Here is a 12,821-nt window from a genome sequence, read left to right as displayed (position 1 = left end):
CACACACACACACACACACACACACACACAATGTTACCAATAACGTTCCTGAGGAAAGATGAAAAAGGAAAGGCAAATCTCCAGATGGCAACCTAGAAAGTCTAGATAGGACAGCTGCAAAGCTCATTTGTTATTGGAGCCTTGTGTCCCTGCTGCTGTGTTTCAGAGGAAAGTGTTTTTCCATGAGTTTGTTACTCCCAAGCAGACGAACTTGTCAATGACTACAAGCACTGCAGAGGAAGCTATGGCCAACAGCAGAATGGACTTTTCAGGTCAGTAAATCATAGCAGTATTCCTCCACGCAACTTCTGTAAAGAGGGATGGACAAATTCAAAAGCTGAACAAGTATGATTATTTTAGCTTTGGGTTTTCTTTTTTGTTGTTGTTGTTTTGTTTTGTTTTTTTGCTTGTTTGCTTATTTGTTATTTTTTTCTGGTAACGGGATCAAATTCAGGACCTTGCCCTTGCCAGGCAGGAGCAGCACCACCGAGCTACATCCCTGGCCCAAGACTATTGACATTTGTTGTTAAGGAAATACAAGAGGACTTTTTCTCAAGAGCATTTTTAGTGTAATTCTCACAATAACATTCACTTGCTATATTGTTGTTCTTCAATGGAAAATCCATGTATTTAGCACAACTATCATTCTGTGGTCTCTGAGCATATTCCTTGCCACCTCTTTTTTTAATATCATCATGAAACTGAGGCTACCTTAGGAACTCAATCTGACTATTCATATTGTGAGCAATTAATTTGTTCAGTTTTATGAGGCTGCCCTCTTTCACATTTTACTAGGGCCTTCAGAAATAGTACTGCCTCCTATCAGCTCACATCTTCCAGTTATGACTTACTTCTCCTGCCCTAGCCTTAGCAGCAGCTGCCCTCAAGAAAGAGCTGGTGGGTTCTGAGTACAGACAGCACTGAGTCCTTTTCCTTATTGTATAATACTCTGCACCAACATTAACAGCAGACTGCCTTGTAGTAGCAGCTGTATGAGTGATTTTGGTGACACCAGAGCAACTTTCACGTGACTACGTCAGTCACCCATGTGAGTGCAGGTGCTCGGTGTGGGTGTGGTAGCAGTCAGCGCTGGCTTTGGTGCTCCTAGGTCTCAAGTGTGCGCTGCCATCGAGGCTCCCTGGGACAGTGTAGAGAGCACATGTCAATGTATAGGATGCAGAGAACATAATGCCTCCCAAATAGAGTACAATGTCAGTGTGTTCCCAAGAGTGGAGAGTGAAACCCATCAAGAGTGACTTAATGTGGGAAACCTGATCTGTGATCCCCCCAAGAGTAAGAGTGATATCTAACCCAACAGATCATGAAGCATGTAACCCTGTTATCTAAATTCAGTGTGTGAAACCCTATGACTTGTGCAGCCCCAATATCTACTCAAACAGCCCCAATATGTGTGAAGGGATAAAACCCGAACTAGTGCCACAGACCCTCTGTTAGAATGGTATAAAAAAGAGAGCGCAGGAGACCAGCTCGTCCTACTCGGTGACCGATCCAGCTCGTGGCAACCTACCAGATGAGATCTCGGAGGAGACCTCGGTAGAGACATCGGAAGCCTGACGGGTGTGGACCCCCGGATCGAGGAGGAGGCAACTGGATTGACAACAGCAATCACCAGAAAAGGAGAAACAAAGTTGCACTCCTCGGACTTGTGCAGGTACAGGGAGTGGCAACTGACGGGTATGAATTAACATGTTTGATGTGTGACATACATAAAATGTGTAAAAATCTGGTTGGCAACTACTACTGCCTCGAACTCCAGTTAGTGCATACTCCTGCTCGCGACAGGCAGCACAGTGGGCTCACCCCCCAGAACGGTTCCTCTGGGATGGCAGCCTCAGAAGTGAGTCCCTACCGCTCACCTAATCCATTACAGGTCCATTTAGGGTGACTCTTTCTCTGTTGCTAAGCATGGTACACAACATTTTATTAGCACTGGAAAAATATCTCAGTAGAAACTTCCTGTATTCTCCTCTACTAGATTTATGGTTTTGCTTTCACATTTACTTTTGAAATATACCTATTTATCCAACTTAATATTTCCATCTATTCTGTATTCTACTCTTTTCCCTCTATTTCATATTTTATATTCTATCCAACTCTCTCAAAAGTATTTATTAATTTATCCATTTTCCAAAAATCAAACACCAAGTTTACTTCTGTATGTTTCTATTGGCTTGCATAAGGTCTTAATATCAGGTAAAATATTTGCCTTCTTCCTACTCCTCATTTCCTGAGGTATTTATGTATATTCGTTCATCTGCATAAATTGTGACATCAGCCAAAGAAGGAGCAAAGGCCAAAAAAGTTTCCTGGGATTTTAATTAAATATTTCAAAGGCTAAATTGTCCCAACTATGAATACGGCTTACTCTAAATTTTCCTGAGATTTTTTAAAAGCATATTTTACTCAATGGTATGATTCATTTAACTAAATTTCTTAAATATGAATGATAGGTTTTGTTACCATGGACACTGGAATTAATATTCAAAATCATCTTAAACAATTTTCCTCTTCTTCAACTTTTAGACACTGGAACCTAAAAAACATTCAACTTCCAGGTTCTGCTGCAGTATAAGGTCTTACCCTGATCCTGTAGAAGAGAAAACACACTAGGGAAAGGGCTATCCTCATCACACCACCTCCTCAAAGGACAAAACCCTAGGAGAAGGGACCAAGCTGAAATTCACTTAACCCTGAAGTCCTTTTATTTACAAACTTTATAACTTTATTTAACTAATGTCTTAGTTACTTTCTCATCACCAAGAGACAATACCCAGTAGCCAAAACAAAAAGAAAGAAAATTGAAGACAAATAAATATCTTTGATGAATATAGATGCCAAAATCTTGCAAACTGAATTCAACAACAAAATAAGAACTCTCACTATAGCCAAGGTCCTTCATCTAAAGATTCAAGGATGATTCAACAAAAATAAATCAATAAGTATAACACACTCATTAATAAATTTAAAGATAAAAAGCACATGACTCCCTCAATAGGTACAGAAAAAGCCTTGATAATGGTCAATTTAACACCTTTTCATGATAAAATCCCTCATAAAAATAGATATAGAAGGGTGTTATCTCAAAATGATGGAAAACCACATGTGACAAACTGTAGCCAAAACTATAATAAATGGGGGAAATTAAAGAATTTTATTTAAAGACAGGAATGAGACAAGCATATACACTCTCACCACTCCTGTACAATATAGTACTTGAAACTTTAGCCAGTAATGAGGCATGAGAAAAAAAAATAAAAGATACAGATAGGAAGGAAAGAAATCAAGTATCTGTATTTGCAGATGACATCCTACTTTACATATAAAACCAAAACTCTTCACCAGAAGACTTTTAGAACAGATAGACAAAGTCAGCAGTGTCAGGAAACAATCAACAACAACAAAAAATCAGTAAAATTTGTATATACCAATAATGAACCCACTGAGAAAAAAATCAGGAAATCAATTCCAGTCTTAATAGCTTCAAAAAATTAAATGCCTACAAGTTAATCTAATCAAGGAACTGAAAGGCTTCCACAATGAAAATTATAGAATATTGAAGAAAGAATTCCAAAACACATTAGAAAATGGAAAGCTGTCTCTTGTTCATGGATAGGAAGAACTATTATAGTAAATATAGCCATAATACCAAAAGTGATCTACATGTTCAGTGCAATTCCTTTTCAAATACCAACCACATTCTTCACAGAACTAGAAAGATTTCCAGAGTTTCATACAGAATCAGAAAATATCAAGAAATGTTAATGACTCTGGGCCAAAATGCAGTGTTAGAGGAACAATACTAGACCTCAAGCTATCCTACAAGTCCATAGAAACAAAAGCAACATGATGCTGGCAAAAAACAGAAATGTAGAATAACGAAATTGAATAGAAAACACAAAAGCAATCCTGAATCTTTTCAGTCACCTGATTTTTGACAAAGGGGTCAAAAAAATGCCGGAGGAAAGAGCCTTTTTAGCAAATGGTGCATGGAAAGCTGGATATCCATACACAGAAATTGGAAATTAAATCCCTATCTCTCATCTTGTTCTAAAAACAAATCAACGTAGATCTAAGACCCAGATATAAAAACAGAAATATTGAAACTACTGGAGGACAACGAATGGAAAACACTTGAAGCCATAGCCACAGTCATATATTTGCTGAATAGGACTCCTAGTGCATAGGAAATAATATCAGTCATTAACAAATGGGACTTCTGTGGGGCAAGGGAACCATTAACATAAGTGACAAACCACTGAATGGGAGAAAATCTTTGCTATCTGTGCTAATAATAGAAAAATTAATATTTAAAATAAAAATAACTCACAAAAAAAATCCTCACAAGTAAAGAATCTGATAAAGAAATGCTAACTGAATAGATTTCTCAAATGAACAAGTATAAATAACCTAAAAGTATAAAATGTTCAACATCTCTACCCATCAGAAAAATGCAAATCAAAACAATTTACCCTGTCAGAATGGCTTAACCTGCTGAAAGGACAAATAGATAAAGCTCTTAAAGTCATAGGCTTGGGAAGAACTCTCTGGACGGAACCCCAGCCACACAGGAAACAGTACCAAGAATCAAATTGAAAAGCTTCTGCACAGCAAAAGACAACCACCAACAAAGTGAAAAGACAGTCTAAAGACTGGGGGGAAAAAAATTGCCAGATATTCCTCAGATAGAGAGGACTAATATCTACAATATATAAAGAATGCAAAAAAAAATAGATGCCCAAAATAAAAGGCCAAATAAAAAAATAGGCAACTGAAATGAAGGCACTTCACAGAAGTACAAATGGTCAATAAATGTGTGGGAAAATGTGCAGCATCACTAGCCATTAGGAAAATGCAAATTAAAATAACATTTACCATCTTACCCAATAAGAATGGCCATCAGCAAGAAATCAAAGAAGAGCCGGGGATTTAGCTCAGTGGTTCTGCCACCTGCCTTGCAAATGCAAGGACCTGAGTTAGATTCCCCGTACCAAAAAAAAAAAAAAAAAAAAAAAGAATTCAAAGAACAAATGCTGGTGAGGCTTTAGGGAAAAAGAAACCTAGCCTGTAATTCATAATACATGCTCCTGTTTATAGCTAGGCTGTGGAAACAGACCAGATACCTGTCAACAGATGACAATGGAAATCATTCAGCCTGCGTGAAGAATGAAGTCATGCTATTGGAAGGAAAATGGGCAGAACCAGAAACCATCATGTTAGATAGATTTATAATGAATTTAGCTAGATTTATAAAGTAAAATATAGCATCTGTTCCCTTGCATGAGAAACCAAATAAATAAATAAAGACAAAAGCAAAAGGTAGACTTCTAAAGATGGGGAAATGTATCAGCAGGATGGAGAAGGAAAGACAGAAGAAGGTAATGGGATTGAAAATGACCAGGATATGTTAAATACATGTACCAACACACACTAACTTTAAACATGTTTAGAATCATCATGCAAACATAGCTTCTGTTAAGTATCCTACTACGTGCCCTAATCCCATTCCTATTTTCAGGACTTCTCCAGACTCAGAGTGTCTTGGAAGCTCTTTAATAAAATGAGTCCCAATTCCATTACACATTGTTTTGTTTTGTTTCTTGTGGGTTTTTCTGTTGGGCCTTACTCAGCAAAAGGAGCCCAGATATTTCCCTGAACTCTGGAAATCTGCACCATTCATTTCCTGCTCTCAGGATTCTTATCCATCCAGCTGCACGGTACGTCTTTCTCATCATTCCAACGAAAGGTAACAAGTACTGTAGACACACATGTAGACCCAAAGCAGAGCCTTTGTTTATCCTTTTATCAAAAGCCAGTCCTGGGCAGGATGTTCTTTGATGTCACATTGCTGAGGAAAAGGATCTATCACTTCAGAGATCAGTATTTTTGAAAATCCTAAACCTGGCATGGTGGCACATGCCTATAACCCCAGCTCTTGGGAGGATGAGGCAGGAGAAGCAGCACAAATTCAAGGCCAGCCTGGGCTACGTAGTGAGACACTGTCTCAAAACAAACAAATAAATAAACATACATCACATCCTTTTTTTAAACACCAGGGTTTAATTCTCTAATTCACTGATTATATTCATACCTCAAATTAATGTTTCATTTTATAATACTGAGATACACAATTCCAGAAGCCTTGAGGAAAATTAGTTTGTGCTGAGAATATTATAAGAAGAACCTTCTAAGAATCACACAAAGCATTAATGTCTCTGCAGAAAGCGCAGGGGCCAGGATCAGACTCGGTTTTCAGTAAAATAAGTCATTTCATTAGTTGAGCTGTTCTGGGGTGAAGGACGGAAATCACAGTGACAAAAAGTGAGGACCTGAGTGTCTGTGGCAGAGCCTAGGAGCCACTGGAGCCCCTCGGATTTGGGGAGCCTGGAACTCACACCACTGAGGTCACGGCTCCATCGCCAGCCCAGATGATGACCTTTTTTCTCCCTCTCTACCCACAGTCAGCCTTCTCCACTGATGCCTATCTCATGATTGCAGTACCCCCAGATGTACCCAGTACTGAAGGAGGCACAGTCTGCCTCCAGGGGCAAATCAGCAATTGGCCTAGGTTTTACAAGAATCTCATTAATGCTAAGGGAACTTTTTACCCTCTAAGGTGGTCAGTGTATCAAATCATGTGCTCTCAAATAATGGGGAAGGGAGGGAAAAGGAAAAAAGGTAGAATCCTAGCTTGTATAAATAAGGAGAGAAAGAAGGGTTGAGGTGGGGAATGGGGAAAGAAAGAAGGATCAAGATATATTATGTACAAGTACAAATTCCCTATGATGAATGTGATCATTGTGTATTCAAAAGGATACCAATAAAATTAATTTTAAAAATAAATAAATGAGAATTTTATGTCTTCTTTGTTTTATTTCCAGCTTATAAATGAAAGCTGTGTTAGTAAATGTTTAACATCTGGTTCTCAAAGAAAAAAGTGAAAGAGAAAGGGTAAAATAAAGAAAAGAAATCTTAATTCTAAAATTTTTCAGTTTGCCAATATAAATACATCTACTATTGTTTGGTCTCAGAGTGATACTTCAGGAGCTGGTAGAGACCTTACAAAGTGGAGTCTAGGCGAGACTTCAGGTCAGGAGACACCGTCAAAGGGGACTGCAAAGTTCAGCAGGAAGATATAACCTTAGCCGGCTCGAGACCAGCTGCTTGGGCTGCTTGAAAAGCAAGGATGCGATTTTCTTTTCTTTTCCTTTTGGTCTTTCAATCGCTAGCCACAGATAAAATTCACAGAAGCTTGTTGCTTCAAAACGCAGCTCAAGAGCACATGGAGGCCATACTCTTAAGTGAAATAAATAGGGCATGTGTGTAAATACCAAATAGTTTCTCTGCTGTGAAAAACTAAAAGTATAAATAAGGCTCAAATTGTATAATTGATAATGTGAAATAGGAAGAAAAGGCTTAAAGGAGTAGGGGAAGTGGGAAGAGTAGGTGAAAAGTAAGCAGGGAAAAGGAAAAATATGATAAAAGGAAAAAATGGAAAAAAAGTCTTTGTAAATAGGGAAGGGTGGGGAGGGGGAAGGGAGGGCAGGGGAATGGGGAAAAATAAAGCAGCAAGATACATCACGTAAAGCTGCAAGATGCTAGTGATGAATGTAGCTATACACCTAAAATGTACCAATAACCTTAATGAAGGAAAAAAAAAACTAAAAAACTGAGCTCAGGAGAAGCTAGATCCCCCTGCACATGCTGATAAAATCCAGGGTCCATGCAGAGACCAGACTATGAGTAAGTGGCTGGCAAATCTCAAAGGTGTTCAAGCAAACTAAAGGGAAAACATCCACCTAGGAGTAAATAAGGGCATACTAGGTCAACACAGCTCACTGCCTGGTAAAACGACAGTGACTTCCCAGAAAGGGAGGAATATTCCTTCTCGACCCAGTTAATCACATAAATACAACCTGAGACCTCATTCAGTGCAACTTCCTTCTCAGCACTCGCCTGCCTTTGTGCTTGTAGATGTACTCTCCTTTTTTCTCACTCTGAAAAATCTATCACTTTGCAATGTACTCTATAACACCCTATCTGCTTTATCTAAAACCTTTCACTGAAGACACAAAGAACCAAGGTCAGCTGCAGCCATTTCCTCAGGGTATTGCGGCCTCAAAGTATTGGGAACCACCATCCTGGTGACAGGAAGAGGGGATTGAGTTTAAACTAGAAACCCAGTCCCAGCTGCCTGCCCCATGCCCCTCCCCAGGCCTGCTCCTGTGAACTCCGCTGCTGGAGCAGATCCCCACCACCAGGGAGGCAGTGAAGAAAAGCTCACACAGAACTCCACCTTGGAGCTGAGTGCCTGGCACCAGACAGAAAACAGAGTCCACTGTCTGGAGGCCAGAGCTGGCGTGGCCCGGCAGAGAACATACAGACTACAGTTTTGGCCTGTGACACTTTGAGCTGCAAAGTGGGCCTGGGTCACTCAGCACCCCAAATAGCAAAGGTACCTGCAGTGTGGCCAAGGGACAGTCTCCAACACCCCCAATAATTTCAGATAGGAGAGCTGTTGCTAGGCCAGTGCTCTCAGACAGAGCTCTGGACCTGCCTCCCATCCAAGGCAGAGACCTGAACCCCAGGATGATGGATGTGTGATTCAGTCTACACCGTTGCCAGCTGTGTCAATGGCTGGCGCTTCCCTGGGGTTAATCAGGTCCCTGTGACTGAGATTTAGATGCAGCCAGCTGAGCATCACCCTAGGGGGCTGAGGTACTGCTTCCATCAGCGCACCTCGCCTACGGCAGCATGGTATGGAGCAAGATGGCTTCACTGGGGTTAGAGCACAGCAGCACACACCCTGGGACTCAGGGCCAGGCCACCGAGACACAACACTGGAACTGGTGGAAATTGCATTAAATCCACAGATTGCTTTGGGTAGGATGGTGATTTCAACAACATTAATCCTCTGGTTCACGAACACCATACTCTTACAGTGTTTTATGTCCTCTATAATTTCTTCCGTTGGTATTTTATAATTTTAACTGTAGAAATGCTGACAGTTTTAGAAAGAGCATTTAAACAAGAAAAAAATTAAAAGAACCTGAACTGTAAAGGAACAAGTCAAGTTATCCAAGTTTTCAAATGACATAATTTTGCACAGAAAAAAACCTAAATACTCCATCATAAAGCTGTTAGAAGTAATAAATTCAATAAAATTTCAGGATACAAAGTGAACATACAAAAAAATGACATTTCTAGGCACTAATAATGAATTAGTGAAAAACAAATGAAGAAAGCAGTTGCACTTGAAATAGCTACAAAAAATTTAGAAATAAATTTAACCTAACATAGTTTCTTTTTTTTTCTTTTATTGAGTTTATTGGTACATTTTAGGTATACAGTGCAGTTACATTCATTACTGGGATCTTGTACCTTTACTTGACAGGTGGTCTTTGTTCTCATTTTTTCCCTTTGTACCTGCCCTCCCTTCACCACTTCTTCCCTCCCCATTTACAAACACTTTATTTCTATTTTTTTATTTTCTCATATTTTTTCCCTTATTACCTTTCCTACCCTTCCCACTTTCCCTAGACCTGTAGCCTTTTCTTCCCATTTCACGATGTCAGTAGTCTTATTAGGACCTTATGTACTATTACAGTTTATTCACACCAGAAAAACTATTCAGTATTTACATGTGTGTGACTTATTTATTTCATTTAGGAGTATATCCTCAATATGTATCCATTTTCCTATGAATGAGTATAATTTCTCATTCTTTATGGGTGAGTAGTATTCCATTTTGTAGAAAAACCATATCTTCTTTATCCAATCTCCAACTGATGGGCAAATGGGCTCTTTCCAAGTTTTAGCTATTACAACTGTGCTGCTATAAACATGGGTGCACATATATTACTGTGCTATGATTCTTTTAATTCTTTTGGAAAGATACCCAGAAGAGGGATGGCTGGGTCAAATGGAACCTCTAGTGCCAGCTCTTTCAGGTATCTCCATATTGATTTCCATAGTGGATGCACCAGTCTGGACTCCCACCAACAATGGAGAAGGGTTCCTTTCTCCCCACAACCCTGCCAACATTTGTTATTGTGTGATTTCTTGATAGCAGCCCTTCTTTGTGGTGTGAGGTGGAATCTGAGTGTTGTTTTCATCTGCATCTCTCGAAGGACCAGTGATGTGGAACAGTTTTTCACATATTTACTTGCTGCTTTTACTTCTTTGCCTGAGAAATGTCTGTTCATTTCAGATACCCATTTTTCAATTGGGTCTTTATATTTGGGGGTGCTGATAGTTTTGAGTTCTCTATATATTCTAGATAATAGTCCTTTGAGGAGCACCTGGTAAAAATTTTTTCCCACATTGTAGGTTATCTCAGTTCTGTTGATGGTTTCTTTTGCAGTGCAGAAGTGCAGAAGCTTTTTCTTTTTTTTTTTTTTTGTACAGAGGATCAAACTCAGGAGGCAGGCGGCAGACCTAGAAGCTTTTTAATGAGATGAGATCCCAGTTGTGGATTCTTTTTGCTAGTTCCTATGCTACTAAGGATTTGTTCATAAAGTCTTTTCCTATGCCAATGTCTTCAAGAGTTCTGCCTAACTTATCTTCCAGCAAGTTTAGTGTTTCTGTTTTAATATTTAGATCTTTAATTCACTTGGATTTTAATTTAGTGCCTGGTGAAAGATAAGGGTCTACTTTTAATCTTTGGCAGGTTGAGATCCAGTTTTTCCAACACCATTTATTAAATAGGCCATCCTTCCTCTGTTGGAGATGGTCAGCTGCTTTGTCAAAGATGAGATAGCTGAGTACATTTGGAGTTGTTTTTGTGTCTTCTAATCTGTTCCACTGATCCTTAGATCTGTTTCTTTGCCAGTACCATGCTGTTTTTATCACAGTGGCTTTATAGTATAGTTTCAAAGCTAGAATTGTTAAACCCGCTGCCATGTGTCCATTGCCTAGGATGGCTTTTGCTATTCTAGGTCTGTTATGGTTCCAAATGAATTTTTGGATTCTTTTTTTCTAGTTCTGTGAAATATACTGTTGGAATTTCAATTGGTATTGCACTGAATCTGTAAAGCAGTTTTGGTAGTACGGCCATTTTCACTATGTTGATTCTTCCTACCTAGGAGCAGGGAATGTCTTTCCATTTTCTTATATCCTCTTCAATCTCTTTTTTCAGAGTGCTATAGGTTTCAGTGTAGAGGTCTTTTGCTTCTTTTGTTAGATTGATTCCTAGATACTTCATTTTTTTGGATGCTATTGTGAAAGGAATTGTTTCCCTATTTTCTCTCTGTTATTTGTGTACAAGAAGGCTATTGATTTTGGGGTGTATACCTTGTATCCAGCTACTCTGCTAAAATTGTCAATTAAGTCTAGAAGTCTTTTGGTGGAGTTTTTTGGGTCTTCAATGTAGAGTATCATATCATCAGCAAATAATGACAGTTTAACTTCTTCCTTTACTATCTTTATTACTTTAATTTCTTTCTCTTGTCTAATTGGTATGGCTAATATTTCCAGAACTATATCAAAGAGGAGTGGTGATAGTGGGCATCCTTGTCTTGTTCCTGATTTTAACATGAAGGTTTTCAGTTTTTGGTCATTTAATATAATGTTGGCTGTTGGTTTTTCATAGATAGCCTTTACTAAGTTGAGATATAGACTATCTGCTCCAATTTTTGGCAGGGTTTTTATCATGAATGGGTGTTGAATTTTGTCAAATGCTTTTTCTGCATCTATCGAGAGAATCATATGGTTTTTGCCCTTGACTCTGTTAATATAGTATATTACATTTATTGACTTCCATATGTTGAACCATTCTTACATCTCTGGAATAAATCCGACTTGGTCAGGATGTATGATCTCCTTGATGATCCTCTGTATTCTGTTTGCTAGTATGTTATTAAGGATTTTTGCATTTATATTCATTCAGGAGATTGGCCTATAGTTCTTTTTTAGTTGTGTCTTTCCCTGGTTTGACAATTGAAGTCATACTTGCTTCCAGGAATGAATTTGGAAGTATTGCTTCCCTTTCAATTTCACTGAAAAGTTTGAAGAGTAATGCTAGTAGTTCTTCTCTAAATGTCTTGTAAAATTCAGCAGTGAATCCATGAGGACCTGGGCTTTTCTTTGTTGGTAAGTTTTTAATTACATTTTCAATTTCACTGATTGCAATTGGGGTGTTTAAAATGTTTTTATCTTCTTTGTTCAACTTTGGTAATTCATAAGTATCTAGAAATCTGTCCATTTCTTCTGTGTTTTCCATTTTGTGAGAGTATAGGTTCTCAAAGTAGGTATTGACTAACCTGTGGATTTGTTGGATCTGTTGTGACTTCACTTTTTTCATTTCTAATTGCATGGATCTGAGCCTTCTCTTTCCTTTTTTTTTTTTTTTTGATAAGGTTAGCTAAGGGTTTATCAATTTTATTTATTCTTTCAAAAAACCAGCTCTTCGATTCATTTATTTTTTGTATTGTTTTCTTAGTTTCCATTACATTGATTTCTGCTCTAATCTTTATAATTTCCTCTCTTGTTTGAGCTTTGGGTTTTTCTTGCTCTTGTTTTTCTAGGAGTCTAAGAGTCATCATTAGGTTATTTATTTGAGCTCACTCCATTTTTCTAGTGTGGGCATTCAGTGCTATGAATTTTCCACACAGAACTGCTTTCATTGTATCCCATAGATTCCTGTATGTTGTATTGGCATTTTCATTTATTTGTAAAAACTTTCTGATTTCTTCTTTAATTTCCTCTGTGATCCATTAATTGTTCAGGAGAGTGTTGTTCAATTTCCATGTATTTGTGACATTCCAAGGATTTCTTGTGCTACTGATCTCCAGCTTGATTGCACT

This window comes from Fukomys damarensis, unplaced genomic scaffold (assembly GCF_012274545.1).
Source record: "Fukomys damarensis isolate Sample0158 unplaced genomic scaffold, DMR_v1.0_HiC HiC_scaffold_14, whole genome shotgun sequence".
In the NCBI taxonomy this organism is placed as follows: Eukaryota; Metazoa; Chordata; class Mammalia; order Rodentia; family Bathyergidae; genus Fukomys; species Fukomys damarensis.
Note: the sequence above shows the minus strand (reverse complement) of the source record.